Here is a 20,744-nt window from a genome sequence, read left to right as displayed (position 1 = left end):
TTTGCCAGAAGGATGGGATGGAAGCATTGTTCTCCACCCCAAAGCAGAATTGGTGCATCATTAATACCTAGTCATCCTGGCAACGGCACCCCACTCCAGTACTCTTCCCTGGAAAATCTCATGGATGGAGGAGCCTGGAGGGCTGCAGTCCATGGGGTCACTAAAAGTCGGACACGACTGAGCAACTTCACTTTCACTCTTCACTTTCATGCACTGGAGAAGGAAATGGCAACCCACTCCAGTGTTCTTGCCTGGAGAATCCCAGGGATGGGGGAGCCTGGTGGGCTGCCATCTATGGGGTCGCACAGAGTCGGACACGACTGAAGTGACTTAGCAGCAGCAGCAGCAGCAGCAGCATCCTGGTGTATAGTTGCAACTGTAAACAGAACTGCAGAGTGTGCTTAAATAGTTGTAAGATATTCAGGTTTTGAGTCCTAGCGTGAATGAAGGTCTGCTTGAGCTTTGTATAAAACTTTTATCTGACTGTCCTTCTGTCCTCTCTTTTCTACCTATAAACATGCATGTCTACTTTATTTCAACAAAAGAGGAATAAGGGCTATTTTGAAGAGAGAGTAAGATGAAGATGAGACATTACAATGAGAACTGTAGTTTACAGGGTCTTCACCAGTGTCAGCCTTCATCACCTACTTCAGGCATCAGTTCAGTTCACTCGCTCAGTCATGCCCAACTCTTTGCGACCCCATGGACTTCAGGCATGGGAGATACGAAATTTAACAACTAGTTTTGACCACTGACGATGGGCCAGGTACAGTGCTGTGTACAAGATAGTGCAGGTGAGATGTAGTCTCTGCTTTCAGAAGTATATGGTCAAATTGGACGTCTGAAATATTGGTAGAATAATCGCAGTACTACGGTCACAGTACTAATTCAGGTATGCAGTAGTTGGCATCAAGATGCATAAAATGGCATGTGAATTAAATAGCTTTTATCTTGGGCACAGCCATCATTGTTCTTGTCCTGTTGGGAGGACAGTTGCTGGATAACTTTACACTAGTTCAGACCAGTGATACTATAGAGTACCATGACAGTGTCTGTAGGGTTGGGTTTACATTAAAGGAGATGACCAGTTTGTTCCTGATAAGGAACTAGTGGTGGGAACAAGCCTGTAATGAAAGTTTTTCTTTTGGTTACAGTGTTTTTAGTTCTTTTTTTTTTTTAAGTAGAAAAGCTTTTCTATACATATATTTAAGTAATATGTATAATATACATATTTTAGAAAACAAGAATTTCACTTCATGGGAACTAGATGGGGAAACAGTAGAAATAGTGTCAGACTTTATTTTTTGGGCTCCAAAATCACTGCAGATGGTGACTGCAGCCATGAAATTAAAAGACGCTTGCTCCTTGGAAGAAACGTGATGACCAACCTAGATAGTATACTCAAAAGCAGAGACATTACTTTGCCGACTAAGGTCCGTCTAGTAAAGGCTATGGTTTTTCCAGTGGTCATGTATGGATGTGAGAGTTGGACTGTGAAGAAGGCTGAGCGCCAAAGAATTGATGCTGTTGAACTGTGGTGTTGGAGAAGACTCTTGAGAGTCCCTTGGGCTTCAAGGAGATCCAACCAGTCCATTCTGAAGATCAGCCCTGGGATTTCTTTGGAAGGAATGATGCTAAAGCTGAAGCTCCAGTACTTGGCCACCTCATGTGAAGAGTTGACTCATTGGAAAAGACTCTGATGCTGGGAGGGATTGAGGGCACGAGGGAAGGGGACCACCGAGGATGAGATGGCTAGGTGGCATCACGGACTCGATGGACGTGAGTCTGAGTGAACTCCGGGAGATGGTGATGGACAGGGAGGCCTGGCGTGCTGCAGTTCATGGGGTCACAAAGAGTCGGACACGACTGAGCGAGTGAACTGAACTGAACTGAAGAATTTTTTTGCCTAACTAAAAAATGACGCTTTGATTCCAAATGACGCTTGCTTGACTTAGTATGAATAGAATGTTAGATTTCTAATTAAAAAAAATAGATCTGCAGCAAACAACAAAATATAACAAAGTTTTATTACTATATAGCACAAGGAACTATAGTCAATATCTTGTAATAAGCTATAATGGAAAATAATTCCCCAAATAATGTGTGTCTGTATAACTGGTACTCCTTGCTGTGCACCTGAAACATTGTAAGTCAACTGTACTCCAATAAAATATGTATATATTAAAAGAGATGAAAAAGATGAGTAACCAAGCTGTTTATAAGCAACCAAGCTAAAATTCTTTCCTTGGCCTTGGCTTAAACAAGTTGCCGGACCAGAGTTGCTAGGGTTCACTCAGCTGTTGACTGTTGAATGCGTACTCTGACCAGACATTGGAGGTACATTTGTACTTGTGGAATTTGTGTTTCGCTGGTGGAAAATAAACAGTTACACTCCAGAAAACATAGTAATGTGTCTCAAGGTGGTAAATGTGACGGGGAAAAGTAGAGGGGTTAGCAGGACCGGAAGTGTCGGGGCGGGGAGGCAGGGTCGTACAGAGTTAGAGAGTGCAGGCCATGTGGCTGCCCTCGTGTCTCACACCAGCTGTGAATTCAGGGGTCCTCAAGACTGCCTGCTGCTTTGGGAATTTGCTAGAAGGACACACAGAGCTCTCGAAAGCTGTTGTGCTCGTGGTTATGATTTATTACAGAGAAAGGATATGCGTGAACAGAAAGGAGCCAGGGAAGGTGGTGCATAGGGCGGGGCCAGGAGAGTTCCAGACGTGGACTCCTGGGGAGCACTCAGCACCACGTATGACGTCCTTGGCAGCCTTGTGCGACACGAGCCCTGGGTGTGCCAGCACTTGGTGTCCACAGTTTTTACTGGGACTCCTCATGCAGGCGTCGTTGACTGGCCTATGGCTGATCTCAGACTCATGGCCCTCCAGAGGTCAAGCCGACCCAAAACCCCCCACCCTGAATCACACTCCTGTCTTCCATGACCCAAGGTCCCCAGGCAAGAGGAGGCACAGTTACCACGCTTTATAAGGCAAGGGCTTAGAGATTAGCTCCCAGAGGCTGAGGGCAAGGGCAGACCTCTCTTTACACGGGTTGGACAGGTGACTCAGCAGCAGAAACTGAGTGAAAGGAGGGGATTTGAGCAGAAGGTTGACGTGATCTGATTCAGTCATAAACACTCTGCTTTGTCCATCATGGATTTAGAAGATAAAGGGGGAGGCAGAGGAAGAAGTGAAGAGGATGTTGTTGTCTAGATGAAAGGCTAGAGTGGATTGGATCAGGGCAGAGACAGTGTAGAAGGGGAGAAATGTAGGCTCCTGGGTGCTGTTTGGGAAAATAGCCATAAGTAGACGTGCTGATGGATTGATTGGGAGTGTCAGAGGAAGAGAGGAATCAGAAGTGAGTCAGGTTTTTTTGCCTGAGCAGAGAGAGTGCTATTAAGGAGCAGTTTTGAAGAGCAGATCAGAACTTTGGTGGTGGTGGCGGTGGTTCAGTTTCTCAGTGTGTCTGACTCTTTGTGACCCCATGGACTGCAGCACACCAGGCTCCCCTGTCCTTCGCCAGCTCCTGGAGCTTGCTCAAACTCCTGTCCATTGAGTCAGTGATGCCATCCACCCATCTCGTCCTCTGTCGTCCCCTTCTCCTGCCTTGAGTCTTTCCCAGCATCAGGGTCTTTTCCAGTGAGTCAGTTCTTCACATTAGGTGGCCAAAGTATTGGACCTTCAGCATCAGTCCTTCCAGTGAGTATTCAGGATTGCTTGAAGGAGATCAGCCCTGGGATTTCTTTGGAAGGAATGATGCTAAAGCTGAAACTCCAGTACTTTGGCCACCTCATGCGAAGAGTTGACTCATTGGAAAAGACTCTGATGCTGGGAGGGATTGGGGCAGGAGGAGAAGGGACGACTGAGGATGAGATAGCTGGATGGCATCACTGACTCGATGGACGTGAGTCTAAGTGAACTCCGGGAGATGGTGATGGACAGGGAGGCCTGGCGTGCTGCGATTCATGGGGTCACAAAGAGTCGGACACGGCTGAGCGACTGAACTGAACTTCCTTTAGGATTGGCTGGTTGGATCTCCTTGCTGTCCAAGGGACTCTCAAGAGTCTTCTCCAATACCGCAGTTCCACTCATCAATTCTTGGATGCTCAGCCTTCTTTATGGTCCGACTCACATCCATACATGACTAATGGAAAAACCAAAATCTGTCACTGTTTCTGTCATTTCTCCACCTATTTGCCATGAAATGATGGGACTGGATGCCATGATCTTAGTTTTCTGAATGTTGAGTTTTAAGCCAGCTTTTTCACTCTCTTCTTTCACTTTCATCAAGAGGTTCTTTAGTTCTTCTTCACTTTCTGCCTTAAGGGTGGTGTCATCTGCATATCTTAGGTTATTGACATTTCTCCTGGCAATCTTGATTCCAGCTTGTGCTTCATCCAGCTTGGCATTTCACATGATGTACTCTGCATAGAAATTACATAAGCAGGGTGACAATATACAGCCTTGACGTACTCCTTTCTCTATTTGGAACCAGTCCATTGTTCCATGTCTGGTTCTAGCAGTTGCTTCTTGACCTGCATACAGGTTTCACAGGAGGTAGGTTTCACAGGTGGTCTGGTATTCCCATCTCTTTAAGAATTTCCCAGTTTGTTGTGATCCACACAGTCCAAGGCTTTAGTTTAGTCAATGAAGCAGAAGTAGATGTTTTCCTGGAATTATCTTGCTTTTTCTGTGATCCAAATGGATGTTGGCAATTTGGTTTCTGGTTCTTCTTCCTTTTCTAAATCCAGCTGGACTATCTGGGAGTTCTTGGTTCACATACTATTGCTTGGAAAAATTTGAGCATGACCTTGCTAGCATGTGAAATGACTGCAGTTATGTGGTAGTTTGAACATTCTGTGGCATTGCCCTTTTTTGGGATTGGAATGAAAACTGACCTTTTCCAGTCCTGTAGCCACTGCTGAGTTTTCCAAATTTACTGGCATATTGAGTGCAGCAGTTTCACAGCATCATCTTTTAGGATTTGAAATAGCTCAGCTGGAATTCCGTTATCTCCACTAGCTTTGTTCATAGTGATGCTTCCTAAAGCCCACTTGACTTCACACTCTGAAGATATCTGGCTCTAGGTGAATGATCACATCATTGTAGTTATCTGGGTCATTAAGATCTTTTTTGTATCGTTCTTTTGTGTATTCTTGTCACCTCTTCTCAATATCTTCTTCTTCTGTTGGGTCCATACTGTTTCTGCCCTTTATTGTGTCCATCTTTGCATGAAGTGTTTGCGTGGTATCTCTTAAGTTTCTTGAAGAGATCTCTACTCTTTCCCATTCTATTGCTTCCTTTATTACTTTGAATTGTTAACTTAGAATTCTGCCAAGAGATTAGGGCTGGAGAGACACATTTGAAATCAGCAGCCATGAATGGTAGTAAAAGTATGCTACTGGATGAGATCATCATTGGAGTGAATGGCAGATAGAGACAGAAAGTGGGCCAAGGGCTGAACCCAGGATTCTGACTTTAGGAGACTGGGGAGGAGTGGAGGACCCAGGAAAGAGAGTGTGAGGGACTCACAGTGAGGCCGGAGGAGGAGTAGGAGGTTGGGATGTTTGGGATGCATCAGAGTGCTTCCAGGGAGGGGGGAGTGGTCAACTAAAGGAACTCCTGCTCACAGTTACAGGGGTGAGGACTGAAGGCCATAGATTGAACAAAGAGTCGTTGCTGACTGTGATGTGAGCGTTTTCGTTGGGTGGGACTGAAAGCCTGCTTGGAGTGAAATTAAAGAGAGTGGGATTCTAGTGATTGAGGAAAAAAATGTGACTAGAATTCTCAAGGTTTTTTTGGGGGGGGCTATTTCTCTATAACATAGAACAGAGAAATGAGGAGATAGGCTGAGGAAGACTTAGAGAGAGAGAGTGTGTGTTAAAACATGGATAGTTAATAGTATTGAATATGCTGGTAGGAATGTTCCAGAAGAAAAGGTAATAGTTCTATAGGAGAGAAGAGGGAACAGAGAAATGATAGGGTTGATTGCTGAGATCTACTATAAGAGGGGCTGGATCTGGGACACGGGAGGAGGAGTTAGGTCTTAGGAGCGTAAACAGTGATTTATGTGCGAAGGAGCCCGGTGTAGAGAGTATGTAATGGTGGAAGTGAGTGCGTGCATTTGTGTGCCTTTTTGATGACTGATTCAATGTATCGCTGAAGAAGAATGCAAGGCTGTAAGATGAGACTGAGAGTGAGGAAGGAGGTTTGAGGACAGAAATGGAGTTGTCTGAAGAGGGTGGCAGAGTGTAGACCATGTGTGGACCTGTGTCCCACTTAATTCATGTTTGGTCATCTCTCTGTCCCTGAGAAGCACACCAGTGACTTTTAATATTTTTTCATTTGGTTTGATGTTGGTTACTTCCGACAGCCTCCAAATAATTTAGTCTTCCTGTATAATTCAAGTGTGTTTAAAATGCCCCCAGGCTCTGTAGCTCTTCTGTTATAAAACTGGAAGAAAGATCTTTCAGTCAGTGTCCTCCCAGCGATTCAGCCCAGAAATGTGCAGAATTTATACAGTGCTTTGCTGGAGAATGGGAAACCCTGGGGACAGACTCCCCACTGCCAGGCAGTTCTTGGATTTTGGCCAAATGAACTAACCTCTTGAGTCTTTCCACCTTAAAAACAGGGAATGGAAAGAGCATTTAACCATAGTGTTGTGTGCATTTTAAACAAAACACTTAGAACAGTAAGGGCTCAGCTAATGCCAGTTATAAACAGCCATTAAGCACACCTCTCTTCTTCCATATTGTAGGAGAATGAGCTTTTGAAGTTTCCCGGTGAAAGCAGGTAGACTCTTGTAGGTCTGATTTCTTCCTATAGATCCCTTCTGTATATCTGTGATGTGTAAAAATGCAGAACTCAAATTGAAATTTTTTTTTCTGTGTAGTAAGGCTGGCTCACACCCAGCCCGCTGTGACCGTGACCAGGAATTTTGTTCGGATTCTGAGTTGACAATGGCCTCTTGTGGCTGTGTTTGAGACGGTCATGTGACACAGAGACTTGACTGCTTCTTCCTGGGTCTGCAGTCAGATGAGATAAACACCAAGAACTGGCTGAACAAAGTAGACTTGGAGCGTGAATATGATTCTCTCTATTGTGATTAAAATACCCAGTGAACTGGCTCTTCCTTTGGGGATAAGGAAAAAAATGCTTGTCATCTCTGTATATTTACCTTAAACTGGAAACCTCTTCCAAACTGATTTCTTAGTTTTTAAAAACTCAGAGAATTTATAGGTATTCTGAGCAAAGATGACATTTTGGGAATGTTCACTTGGCATAAAAATTTATTTGATATGCCAATACCCTCGAAAAAATTCAAAAGTACCAGAGGATTAAACTTACAGGGTGCACAAAATACTCTATTTTACTGAGAGTAGGAGAGATCTACTTGTTAAAATGAGATTTTTTTTTTTGCCCTTTTTTGTAAAATAGTTGATTGTAATTGAGTTTCAGTGAACCATGGGGCCATGAAGTGGGAGCTAATGGAAATCTTTTATGAAAGTAGTTGGAGCCATGGGACATTGGGCCTGATTCTTAGCTATTTTATAGTTAAAAAGCGTTTATTGATCGTATGTGGAACGCAGGAATCTCCCTGTACTAGGGAGATTGAAAGGAAGCAAAGGCAAGATTTCTTCCTTTTGAGGTGTGGAGTAAAGATGGTATAGAATTTTAGATTTATTTAATTTAGTCTATCCTCCCCTTTTTAAATCCATGATACCAGAGCACCAATTGATTACCAGAGTTTAACCAATTGATTTTCACAATAGTTACCACATAATTACAGTTTCTCAGGGTACAGAACATTTAATCAGTTTAGGAATTCTTTTTGTGGAGGAAGATATAGCCAATTCAGGAAATTTCATTTACCAGCAAGCAGGCTTCAATTTTTGAGCTTTTCTTAAACTAGTAATTTTATTCTTGCTGTGTTGGTCATGTAGAATTTTTGGACACTGTTCTTCTTGCAGTAATATTTAGCGATCCTTTTTACAACTGCCTTTTAAAGACTAGAATTCCATTCTTGACAAGAATCTAAAATTTTGTGTTTATTTATAAGTGAATTTTATTGCTATAAGAAAATCAGTATTTCTAAAGTGAATGTAATCTGCAAAATTTGCTTTAAAATGGTATCTTGAATATTGTGTCATCATTTAATATGATAGAATGTTGAAATAAGAATTTGGAAGGGTAGCATTTTAATATCTCATGGAAATGAATAATAAATGAGTAAAATATTAATTATCTGATTTAATGATTACTAGGAATATTGAGTGAAAGTTAAACTGGAGTTGAATAGTAATGTTATAATATGTAACTGCTTCTTGGATAGACCTAACTAGAAAAAATTAACTCTTCTATAAAAAGGCAGTAGCAAGTTTTAGGTAAAAATTTTGATTTCAACATAAAGTTTTTTTTGGAGTGTCAAATATATTATTTTGTTTAAATGTTAAGAAAGTATTCTCTTGCTCTTTGTATGTTTTTGAGGATAAAGTGCATGCTGATATCAAACTTAAATACCTTGTACTCCGTGAGGTCTGGTCGAGATCTGGTAATAAATATTTTATCAAGCTGACCCATCACCGCCATTGCTTGGAGGTTCACATTATTTGGAAGTTCTAGAAGTATTTGCCATTCAGTTGATCAGTCAACAGTATTTGAGTACTTACTATGGTCCCAAACCCTGGTAGGCATTGGAAAAGTTAGGGAGATGTCAGCAATATTGACGTATATATTTTTAAATACTTACCCCCCTAGGAATGGTGCCAAGTTGATAAAGTATTGATATATCCTGAAATGAATATTGTTAACAAGCTAGTTGTGAGGTCTGATAGCATTTGTCATCTTTTGGTTAATATCTTTCTATGTAATATATATTTTTCTAATTTTGTGCTCGAAGGCTCTTTTGGTCCTTAATATTTTAATGTCTCTCTTGTAAACAGCATATAGTTTAGCTGGGTTTTAATTTTATATCCAGTCTGATAATCTCTTTGAACTAGAGATTTTACTTTGTTTCTTGACTATGATCACTGATTAAATTTGGTTCATTTCTGAGTTTTTAAGTATGAACGTTCTTGTGTGAATGTGTGTTTTTATCATTTTAAATTTTGAGATAGAGATTTACAAGACGTTGTAAAAAAAAAAAAGTTATTCAGGGAGATTCCAGGTACCCTTCACCCAATTTACTGTAATGGTAGCAGCTGCATTTATATGGTACGTGTTAGAACAATACCCAAACTGGGATACTGATGGAACTTTTCATGGAACCTAATTCAGATTTCGCTAGTTTTACATGCTTTCATCTCTGTGTGTGTGTGTGTGTGTGTGTGTGCGTGCACATGTGTGTACTTGTGCGGTTTTACTCATGTGTACGTGTCTGTAACCGCCACCAGATTCAAGATGCAGCCTGTTCAGCAGCACAGGTTCCCTCGCACCAAACCTTTGTAGCATCACCTACCCTTCTCTCTCCCTCTCCATCCCTAACTTCTGGCATCTACTCATCTGTTCTCTATCTATCTCTGTGATTTTATTTTGGTTTTATATAAGCGGAACCATCCATTGTGTAACCTTCTGAGTTGGCCTCTTTTCACTCAGCATGATTCCTTTGAGATCCATTCAAGTTGACTATATCAATGGTTCATTCCCTTTTATTGCAGAATACTGTTCCATGGTAGAAATGCCTCGTCATTTTGTTTCATCATTTCTCCCGTGAAGGACATTTGGGTTACTTTCAGTTTTGGGTTATTGCAATTAAAGCTGCTGTAAACATTCGTGTACTGGTTTTCGTGTGAGCGTTAAGTCTTCCTGTCTCTAAGATAAGTGCCCAGGAGTACAGTTGCTGGATTATATGGTAGGTGCATTTTTTTTCTTTCTGTTGTAGTCTTCCAGAGTGCTTGGTCTTACCGGCATTTTGTGAGTGATCCCAGTTTCTCTGCACTATCCTGGACATGTAGTGACATTGTATTGTCACTAGTTTTAATTCTAGGTATTCTGACAGGTGTATGATGATAAGTCACAGTGGTTTCAGTTTGCATCCCTGATAGCTGATGGTGAATTCATTTGCTTATTTGCTGTCTGTACAGCCTCTGGTGAAATGTCTATTCAAGTTTTCTTTTTTTTTTTTTTCTGCCCATTTTCTAATTGGTTTTGTAGTGTTGAATTCTGAGGGTTCTTTCTGTATTTTAGATACAGATTCTTTGTGAGGTACCTGGGTTTCAAATATTTCTCCTAATTGTAGCTTGTCTTTTCGTTCTCTTAACAGGGTCATTTGCAGAGCAAAAGTTCTTAACTTTGATAAGGGCCAGTTTACCAGTTTTTCCTCTTTCGTGTCATATGTGCCAAGTGTTATTTTTAAACCTCCTCACTATCCTATCATTTCTAGGTATTTTGCTATAATTCTTATTTAATTGTATTCCACTTTACTGTTTGAGACATTATATACCTTATGTGTATTCTTTTTGTTCTTATTTTAAAATTTCTAACATGTATATTTGACGCAAAGCATAAAGTTAATTAGCTTCTTAGTGAAGTGAAGTGGATCTAAGAATGTTCTAGCTGTACTATCCTTTCTTTAGACTGAACCTCCTCTATCCATTTTGACGAGTGTTGAGGTATGCATACTTCACAGTATCCCACCACCATCATCTGGCTTCCAGTGTTCCAGCTGCAAGTCTATTATCAGTCTGATTGTCACTCCTTACTGCAGTGACCAAAACCAAAACCCTCCCCAAACCAGCTCCTTCCCCCAAAACACATGAAACCTGAGACAAAACAAATAAGAAAATCCACCTAGTGGAGCAAGTAGGTGAAGGAAAAAAAGTGTTTATCTTGCCATTAGACTAAATATCAGGGAAAACAAATAAGTCATATGCGGAAGGTTCTTCTGACAGAAATATTCCAGGTAATACGGGTAACGGTAGAATTAGAATATCAGCTCCTAATGAGCAGTGCTAGAAGTCAAGAGCAGTTACAGAGTTAGAACTTCCACTGCTGATGAGATAGTGGATGTAGGTCATGATCATAACGAAAGGAAAGATGTCTTAATCTGTTCGGGCTACTGTGAGAAAACACCGCACACTAGCTGATTTAGAAACGATGGAGATTTATTTCTCACAGTTCCGGAGGCTGAGAAGTCCAAGGTCAGGGTGCCAGCACGGTCGCCTTCCTGGTTCATAGCTGGTGCCTTCTCACTGGGTGTTCACTGGTGGAAGGGGGCAAGGGAGCTCCCTGGGGTCTCTTTTACAAGGTCACTAATCCTGTTCATGACGGTTCCACCTTGAGGACCTAATTGCTTCCCAAAGGACCGGTTACCTACTACACCATCACTTTTAGGGGAGAGGAAGTGAGGTGAAGTGAAGTGAAGTCGCTCAGTTGTGTCCGGCTCTTTGCGACCCCATGGACTATAGACTACCAAGCTCCTCTGTCCATGGGATCCTCCAGGCAAGAGTACTGGAGTGGGTTGCTATTTCCTTTTCCAGGGGATCTTCCTGACTCAGGGATCGAACCCAAGTTTCCTGCATTGCAGACAGACGCTTTACCTCTGAGTCACCAGGGAAGCGGGAGGCCATCTAAAGCGAAGTGGATGGAAGGCAAATCTGGATTGAAAGAGATTTAAGAGACTTATGTGCTGAGTATGTTTGAATCTCATTTGAATGAACCAAGTATAAAAATTTTTTTTTTCACACAAGAGGAAATTTGAACACTTGGAGTAATTGATACCAAGCAATTGTTTTTTTTAAATGCTTTTTTCAATGTGTTGATTATATTATGGTATTGCCTTTTAAAAAGAACTTATCTTTTAGAGATGATACATGCTGAAATATTTACAGATGAAATGATACCATGTGTATAAGATTTACTGTAATTATGTTGTTTTTGTTGCCTTTGGGTTGAAAAAGATTTCTCAAAGGATGTGAACCTCACTGTTTCTTGGAGTATAAAAGTTACTACTATCCAGTAGCCCCCTACCTCAGCTGTGTACAGAAGCTATCAATCATGAGCAATGACCTGTCTTTAATGTAATTTTGACTCTTGTTTCCTGGGTTTTGTTTATAATGAGATGTTAGAAATTTATGATGAAGATAACTGGCATTTACTGAGACATATTCCATGGCTACACTCAAAGGCATGTATTTTGACTTGGTAGTTTATGATGTAATGAAAGTATCTTGTGCTTTATGGGATTGTTAATACTGTCTTCTGGAAGGAAAGAAAATTGGCAGTCATTTCAGGAGTCTTGTTGACACAGACATATGTTTTCTACCCATAAGCCTGAATATGTATTCTTAGGGCATATTTACTATTTCTATAAACCATGGTATTCTTAAACATTTCAGAAATGTGACATCTATAATATTTATCCTCTGCTGATACATTATTTATAGCATAAGCTAGAGTTGTAAATTCTTAGAAATATCCATATTAAAACAACTACAGATTCCCAAGAGAATATTTTAGGTATTCATCAGTGCTTTTTTTTAATTCCTAGAATTTTGGAAATAAATCCTTTATAGTCAGTTTTCTAATGTTCCTCAGCTCTGTATGATTTTACTCTGAGTCACTTCATAGCTAAGAACAAAATACTGAACATTTGTAAAGTTCAATTGGCATGATATAGGTAATACATTTGTATACCTATATGTATTGCTGATGCTTGTGGGGGAAGGGCCAAGCAGAGGAGAGTAACATTTCTTATCTTTTTAGGAATTTTATGAATGGCTCCACACAACTGATTTCTTCTGCCTACAGCTGGTGTGTGCATGTGTGCTGTGTTGCTTCAGTTGTGTCTGGTAATTTAGTTTTTCTTGATGCTATAAATATTAACAACCGTGAGCAACCTTAGACTACCCCACTTGCAAGCTAACAAGTTGGCTGCCACAGTTTGGTGTATACTGCTAAAAACCCAGGACTCCCAGGTCAGAGATGCAGGACAGTTATTACTCACAGCAATAGCCAGAGGGCAGTTCCTCGATCTTGTTTTCCAGTAGATGTTGGGAAGAGGGTCAGGTGGCAGCTTTTTTATGCTGTGGGTTTTAATATGAGAGGAACTCAGAGCTAATGAATCTTCCAGTTTTTTTTACCATGGGAAGTAAATGCCACAGAAGGAGACACTATATTATACTGGATAGTAAGGAGGCTTGCACTTTGCTTCAGAGCAGACACTGTCTCTTATCTTCCAAAGTATCTTGAAAAGTTAGTCTGGAGCAAAATTTTTGAACGCCTCTTTGCAAGAGAATGACCTTTTGGCAGTAATCTACCTTGTTTCTCTACTGTCTTGGCTTCTGATGGATTTTCACAAGATAACTGCACTCTGATGGCCACTGGCTAATCAGATCGATAGGTGCTCTGACCATATCTGTCCAGTTTATGTCATACAAATTAAACCAAAGCATGATCAGTCATACTCCAAAACAGCAGGATGAGGCGTGAGCTAAACCACTCACAAATAGTGGACCCAGGGTAGTAAAAATATAATAAGGTTCATCAAGCCCATCCTGGCCAGAGAGCAGCTTGAGCTTTGTCTGCTGACAGAGGCATCTTGTCTGTTGGACTTCTGCAGAGTTGGTGTTGAGACTGAACAGCTGCGGTAGCCCAGTGGACATGGGGTTTCAGCCTGGCTGAGGGCTGAATGAGCCAGTGTCTTTGCTTCAGGGAGCAGAGTCAGGGGATAAAGTTTCCCCAGGGGCATAGTTGTCACTGCTTCGTGAAGAGCTGAGGTGCCGCTGGGAACAGGGTTGCCAGTCCTGGTTTGTAGATTAGTCCATATTAAGTACCTCATGGAGTGCTCAAGTGTGGCACCTCCTGTTTCTGGAGCCCAGAGAGTCCAGTAAGGTGTCGGGACCCTTTTGATGATGGGGGTCCTGGACTGCCAGAGACACTGAGGTGATCGTGAATCTGCCCACGTAGCCCCAAGGAATGTAACTGGAGAAAGCACCTGATGTTGAGGGTTTCTAGGCCGCCTTCGCAGGCAGAGGCTGGGAGAGTGAGCCTTCTGACTTGGTCACTAACAGGATCTCTTTGACAGTGAAGTGAAGTGAAGTGAAAGTCGCTCATTTGTGTCCTCCTCATTGCGACCCCATAGACTCATCCATGGAGTTCTCCAGGCCAGAATACTGGAGTGGGTAACCTTTCCCATCTCCAGGGAATCTTCCCAACCCAGGGATCAAACCCAGGTGTCCCACATTGCAGGCAGATTCTGTACCAACTGAGCCATCAGGAAGACTTCAGGTGTCAAAAGACGCTAAACCCAGATTCCCTTCCCCTCTCCACTGTTGGCAAATAGCCTGAAGCGTTGAGGTTCCCAGGGATGTGCCTGGAGGCCTTACACATGAGTGCCAGTGGGTGTTGGGCCACACAGGGCCCTGTGGGAGAGGAAAGAGGTGTTGGTCTAGTCTGTGGAGGGTTCAGCTATGTCTCGGGGCAGGGAGGGTCGGGAGCAACAGCTGGATCCAGACAGTGGTGATCAGCCCTCAGCTTCCTGCTCCCGTTCGCCTTTCCCTCTGGCTACATGAGTCTGTTGAGATCTTGCTTCTCTTCTGCCTGTTCCGCCCCACTGCCTCTGAGTCCTTTATGAAGCTGTGATTTTCCTTGTTTCTGCCAGACCTCGCACCTTGGACCTCGACAGGCAGAACAGTTTACGTGTTTGAGGGGCCCTTGTCACCTGCTGCTCTCTCAGCTGGATCAGTCACCTCTGGCACTTACGGGCCAGGGAAGCACAAGCATTCTGCGCGTGATTCCTGCCCTAGGTTCAGATGCAGAACGGACGGCGACAGTGGAGCGAAGAGCCCCCTGCAAGGTCACCTACTCTTAGCCTCAGAAGGAGACAGACATACTCTCTCTTAAGTCTGACTGTGCAAAGACCCTTGAAAAGATTGTCTAAAACAAAGGTGGTCAACGCTTCACCCACAAGGTGGACGGAGGTGCAGGCCCCTCCTGGAGGACTGTCTCCAGCACCGAGGGCGTGGAGCCCTGTGGCCTTCTGCTGTGCTCCTGGTCTGGAGCTCTTCTCTGCATTCTGTTTTATGGTCAGTGTGATCGCATCTATTTTATGTCTTCGCACATTTGCCCAAGTTTTGATTCACTGATGTGACTCTCCTCTAGTCGTTTATGTATCAGGGTTGTTACTTTGAAGTGATCCTGAGAAAGGCCAGTTTCCTGAGGCTGTCTGACTGATAGCGCACTCAGATTTCCCTCCATGCTAGCTTTTAGGAGCCCTGTCTTCTGGTTTCTTTTTCACTCACTGTGCCTTGTCGATCTTTGCTAACTAGTTTTAACCTCTCTTAATGTGATTTTACACTCTTCTACACTCTGCTATTTGGAAGAGGTTTTACGTTTCTGTTTGAAAATAGGATTGCATGTCTGTTGTATGGCACTCGACATCTAGGCCCTGTGGTTGCAGAAACAAAGCAGGTAAGACGCCCTCTCTGTGGATCGTCTCACTCCACTAGCTGTGTGCGTAGTGTTGCATGTCATATCCTCCTCACCACAGCTTCCTGAGAGCAGCAGCATCCTTCCTCCCTCAGGGGAGCTCTGACATCCCCTGGTGGGTGGTCCACTTTACCTTTGACTCTGCTGCCGCAACATCCCATGCCCCCCCCAAAATGCACACACGCACGCACACTTGCCAGGATCTGGCTCGTCTGAATCATTCATGAAGAGGAAAAGAGTAATGAATGTATGTTTTTAAAGAGTACATTACCTCACTTCCTTAGTTTGTTTGTACATTTATATATATGGCATTTTTTAAGGAACGTCATTCACAGTGTTCCTTAGAAATCAGTGACTCAGTAACTTTCTCTGGAGGCCACAGCCAAGTAGAAATTGTGAAGTTATAGTTAGAATAGTTATAGCTAGGTATGATCTCTTAGTGTAAAATATTTTATCCCTGCCCCCGCCCATTAAAAAATAACCTATTTAGTGAGATCTTTATTTGCATTTTATTTAAGCCAAAGCATGACTGTCTTCTTAGAGAAGCAGTTTTTCATTGTGCTGGTGATTCTGGGACAGGTCTCAATTATTGCAGGAGGTGACAAACCCGCTTGGATCTCAAATAATGCCTGTAAACTGAATGGTGGTGCACGCATGCCCTTGAGATAAACATGACATTATTTAAATGTTTCAGTGCTTGCTTTTTTTTTGTTTGTTTGTTATATGGATACTTCCAGTGAAAAGCTAGTAAAAAAATACATTTTTTATTTTCAAAAAGCATTCTAAGAAATTAATAAAATTATTCATCCCAAAGAGGGGAACTGGTTGGTAGGAGACCAGAGAGAATGACGTTTCACTCTCTATCCTATCATATCTCTTAATATTGATTCTCAGTACATGAACTACCTACTCAAAAAGTAAAATTGGGAACAATTCTAGGTTATTTCCATGAGCGTTTGCAACTCTTAAGATTTGTTGTTGCTTATGCATGTCCAAAGGAAAGGAAAACACACACAAACACACAGAAAATACTGTTATTATAGAGAGTGGAATTTGTCCTAAAATTCAGTGTAATAGTGCTAAGAAATTGACTACATTTCAAACCTTACGTAGTTCTTGGAAGATCTTGAGTATATATTTACAGGATATGTTTAAATATAATGCTTTTTAAAATTTATTCTTTGAGATTTTTGCAGCCTTGGCCCCACAAAAGGCATAGCAAACAGAACATGTTTATTTAACAAACAAAAGAAAATGATTTTTTTTAATACCAACTAGTGAAAAGAAACTGGCCCTAAATTCTTCAGTTTACAGATAGTTTTTTGGATTCACTTTGTATTAATAAATCTGTCTTCAGAGAACAAAATTAATTTCCCTTGGTTGTAATATCTTTACCAAAAATAATAATGAGCACTGTAGGTGTTCAATATCAAATGCCAACTAGTAATGAACTTTGGACAAAGAGGTGGATGGAATATAACAGCAAATCAAGTGTCTCACAGCTGGCTGACTGTGAACAAATTCTGAGTAGAATAACTCAAATAATTGAGTATATGTTTGCTTTCAAAAAGGAATTGGGAAGCTGTTAACCAGATTCTCAGAAAAAAAAAACAAAACACAAACACTTCATTTCTGCTTAAGGGTTAAATTTATTTTAAAGAGTATCTTTTAAATTATTTATTTATATTTATTTTATAAGTACTACCTTCACCAAAGAGGAAAAAGCTTGAGTTGTATTTTCTCAATTTTATTATATTTATTTTTAATGTATTTCCTTACATCCATTTTCTTTCCTATTTCCTGCTTCTTTGTCATTTTGCCTTTTTGGAGGTTTCCTGAATGTATCTTTTGTATCTATAAATGGCTTTTTCAAAGACTGTGTTGTTTATTGGTTGTATTGAATTTGTTTACTTTTAATGTGTCTGTCTGCTCTCTCCCTTTATTACTTTTTTCCTTTCTCCCTGCCATCTTTTGTAATCTTCATAATATCCTCAAATCTCTGAGGGTATCTATTAAAGAAGCTCTCATTTTCACTCCTGTATATCATCTTGAGGTGGCGGTTTTATAATTTATTGTTTTTTCTTCTTTAATATTCTTCTCCTTTGAACTTTTAAAAAAGATATATTTAGTAGTGAAAGACATCCTGGATTGATTTAGGCTGGTGTAGTTTTCCTTTATGCTTGTGTGGCTTATTTATCCATACAGATTCTCCCTTGAAGGAATTCTTCTCAGTTGCAGGCCTCATGATTGGAGATGGATACATCATAGAGAGGAAACGTGAATTTTCATTGCTAGCAGTGGAGTGTTTGAGAAGGTCCTTATTAAACTTGAACCCTGAATGGGGTTCAAGAGCATGAGATTTTCCCTTGTTCACTTCTTATAAATAGTTTTAAATTTGAATCAATTTTATAATTAATTTTATTCAGATATAATTTTTAACTCAAGACAGTTGGTGGTAATTATATGTTGAACAGTGGATGGACATAATTTAACTCTTTGAAAGTGAAAAGTGAAGTCGCTCAGTCGGGTCCAAGTCTTTGGGACCCCATGGACTGTAGTCTACCAGGCTTCTCCGTTCATGGGATTCTCCAGGCAAGAATACTGGAGTGGGTTACCATTTCCTTCTCCAGGGGAATCTTCCCAACCCAGGGATCGAACCCAGGTCTCCCGCATTGGAGGCAGACACTCTAACCTCTGAGCCACCAGGGAAGGATAGATTTGGCCTCATAGCCCCACGGGCCAGTCTTAGTTTTTCTCTTACGTTTTTGTTTCTCTCATACAATCTTATGTTAATCATCTGCCTCCTGCTAGACTCTGGAATGTGTGAGCGCAGGTACAGTGTTCTATCTCCAGTACCTTTATGTCAAGCTCGTGAAAATGCCAAGCGTTATAAAAGATGTTGAGAAAATTGAGACTCAGAAACTGACTTTGAGAAAGCTTATAGATATCCTAAATGGGCTTCCCTCATAGCTCAGTTGGTAAAGAATCTGCCTGCAATGCAGGAGACCTGGGTTCGATTCCTGGGTCAGGAAGATCTCCTGGAGAAGGAAATGGCAGCCCACTCCAGTATTCTTGCCTGGAGAATCCCGTGGACAGAGAGGAGCCTGGCAGGCTATAGTCCATGGGGTCACAAGGGTCAGACATGACTTAGCAACTGAAGAGAAAGAGAGAGATAGATACCGAAAGACCATTTACTATTATTATTATTTTTAAAGGTTTTGTCAGTAACTTAGGAAGGGCATTTATTATTGATTGAGTACTGCAGATAAAGGTGTCTCCAGGTTTTATGGAGCATGTGTTCGTTAATTATGGAAGAATTTGAACCCAAGTCCAGTATTTTATCTGTGTCTACTTGCCTTGCTGTACAAAGGGGTACTGATGAAAAAGTGTAGGATAGCTGTAGTAGGTGAATCTATTAAGTTTTGTGGTTAGACTCAATTCATTTGTGTCTGAGATTTTCTCATTTAGTAGTCAAAAGATAAATAGGTTTGTGTTTACTTGCTTTGTGGCTCCTAATATACATGTTTATCAGTTCTGATGTTTCCTTCCCTTTCTCCCTGGTCTGCCCTGTGATACGGAGAAGGCAATGGCACCCCACTCCAGTACTCTTGCCTGGAAAATCCCATGGATGGAGGAGCCTGGTAGGCTGCAGTCCGTGGGGTCGCTAAGAGTTGGACATGACTGAGCGCCTTCACTTTCACTTTTTACTTTCATGCATTGGAGAAGGAAATGGCAACCCACTCCAGTGTTCTTGCCTGGAGAATCCCAGGGACAGGGGAGCCTGGTGGGCTGCCATCTATGGGGTCGCACAGAGTCAGACACGACTGAAGCGACTTAGCAGCAGCAACAGCCCTGTGATACTGAGATACAGTATATTTAATCTGGGGATGAGCCCAGTTTTTCTTTCTGTTCAATTATTAGTATCTGGTTTTTTGTGTTTTTTTTTTTTTTTTTTTTTTTGCCATTAAACATAATCATTACATGTCTTAACTCTCTGTCACAGAATGTCACCCCAAGTTTTGGGGACTCATTTGAACTGTTATATGTGGCTTTATCAAGATCTTTTATAGCTATTTGTCAATTTTTCATCATAATTACCTTAAAATTCCTGACCTCTAACTTTTGTGTTTTCTTGTGCTTGATTCTTTGTCTGCTAATCTTTGCTTCTTCTATAAAAATTGTACAGAAAAAGAAGGAAGTCCTTGTGTGTCTAACCATGCCACCATAATAGGTGTTTTATTTTCACCTTCTCCCTGTTACCTAGTAGGTGTCAAAGAAAAATACTCAAACTGTTAAATCGTTCAGTAATGCTTGTTAAAGTGCAGTAAGAAAGACTTTAGGGAGAGGTCACAGTGATAGGTGTAGGACTACTTCAGTGGGAGAGGAATTGAACTCAATGGACAAGTGGGAATTTATGGCCGAGGACCAGGTTAGGGGTCTGTGGATGGAAAATTACTAAGAAGAAATATCAGAGGGCAATGGGAGTGGATTCTGGCTAAACCGACCTGACAGGATTCTTGCTGAAGGCGGGCCAGGGTGACCATTTATCACCAGGGGGACGGTGGAGGAGGAGGAGCCCCATCAGATCCTGAGCAGGGGGCGGGGGTGGGGGGCGTTGGTTAAATGGACTTAGCAGGATTCATGCTAAAACTGGGCAATGCAGAGATGGCCGCAGAAGCCCAAAAGTTAGATGTGCTTGAAAAAGAGGTCAGGATAGTCTCAGTGGCGTTCAGTCCATAGAGAATGTTTGTCACAGTTGGTGCACCATTTGCATCCAGAGACTATTTTTATTTTGCTTGCTTGGGTACCTTCAAGTTTTTGTGGGTCTCTTTTGGTTTAAAGCAACACACACACTTACACACATACACATTTCTGAAAGAGTGTGGAGGTTCCAGCTGCTTTCCTCCCCAAAGCTGGTAAACAAGCCAGGTTGGTGCCTAGGAAAGTTTCCTTTATTTCAGATATTGGCAACTAGTGGGGAGTGTGGTAGACATCTGTTCAAAGGCCACCCCAAACCCCACCCATGGTAACCAGTGGGGCCGGAGCTTGTATAGGCAGATGGAAGGGGCTACATGCAGAAGCAACACAGTTGTCTCTAATGGTCATCTTCAGATTGGTCGTCAGTGGTCTAACCAGCATCATCTTGGTTGTTTTAGGTACAGTTAATCTTCAGTTCCAGGGCCCATTTGTTCCCGTTTCTCTGAAGCCAGTTCTTGGCATTGTGGCAGCTCATGTCCTGGGTAGTCTGGTCTTCAAGTAGTTAACGTCTCCCCCTGGGGCTTTGGTGTCTCTAAGACAGCTCACAGAATATGGCTCAGAATA

At 41.7% G+C, this 20,744-nt stretch overlaps 1 protein-coding gene across 6 annotated transcripts in view; it reads left to right on the top strand.

Moving 5' to 3' along the window:
- Positions 1 to 20,744, top strand: part of TPK1 (thiamin pyrophosphokinase 1) — a 392,694-nt gene that overhangs the window by 47,800 nt on the left and 324,150 nt on the right. Inside the window, exon 1 of one of the 6 annotated variants that reach the window (XM_042248971.1) lies at positions 9,764 to 9,846. The exons of the other annotated variants lie outside the window; for them this stretch is intronic. The gene's annotated coding sequence lies outside the window, so the exon portion shown is untranslated. Of the gene's footprint in view, positions 1 to 9,763; positions 9,847 to 20,744 lie in introns of those variants that run through there. 6 annotated transcript variants of the gene reach the window in all.

The sequence above is a fragment of the Ovis aries genome, chromosome 4 (genome assembly GCF_016772045.2).
Source record: "Ovis aries strain OAR_USU_Benz2616 breed Rambouillet chromosome 4, ARS-UI_Ramb_v3.0, whole genome shotgun sequence".
Taxonomy (NCBI): Eukaryota; Metazoa; Chordata; class Mammalia; order Artiodactyla; family Bovidae; genus Ovis; species Ovis aries.
The sequence above is the reverse complement of the archived record's forward strand: the minus strand, read 5'-3'. Positions and strand labels throughout refer to the sequence as shown.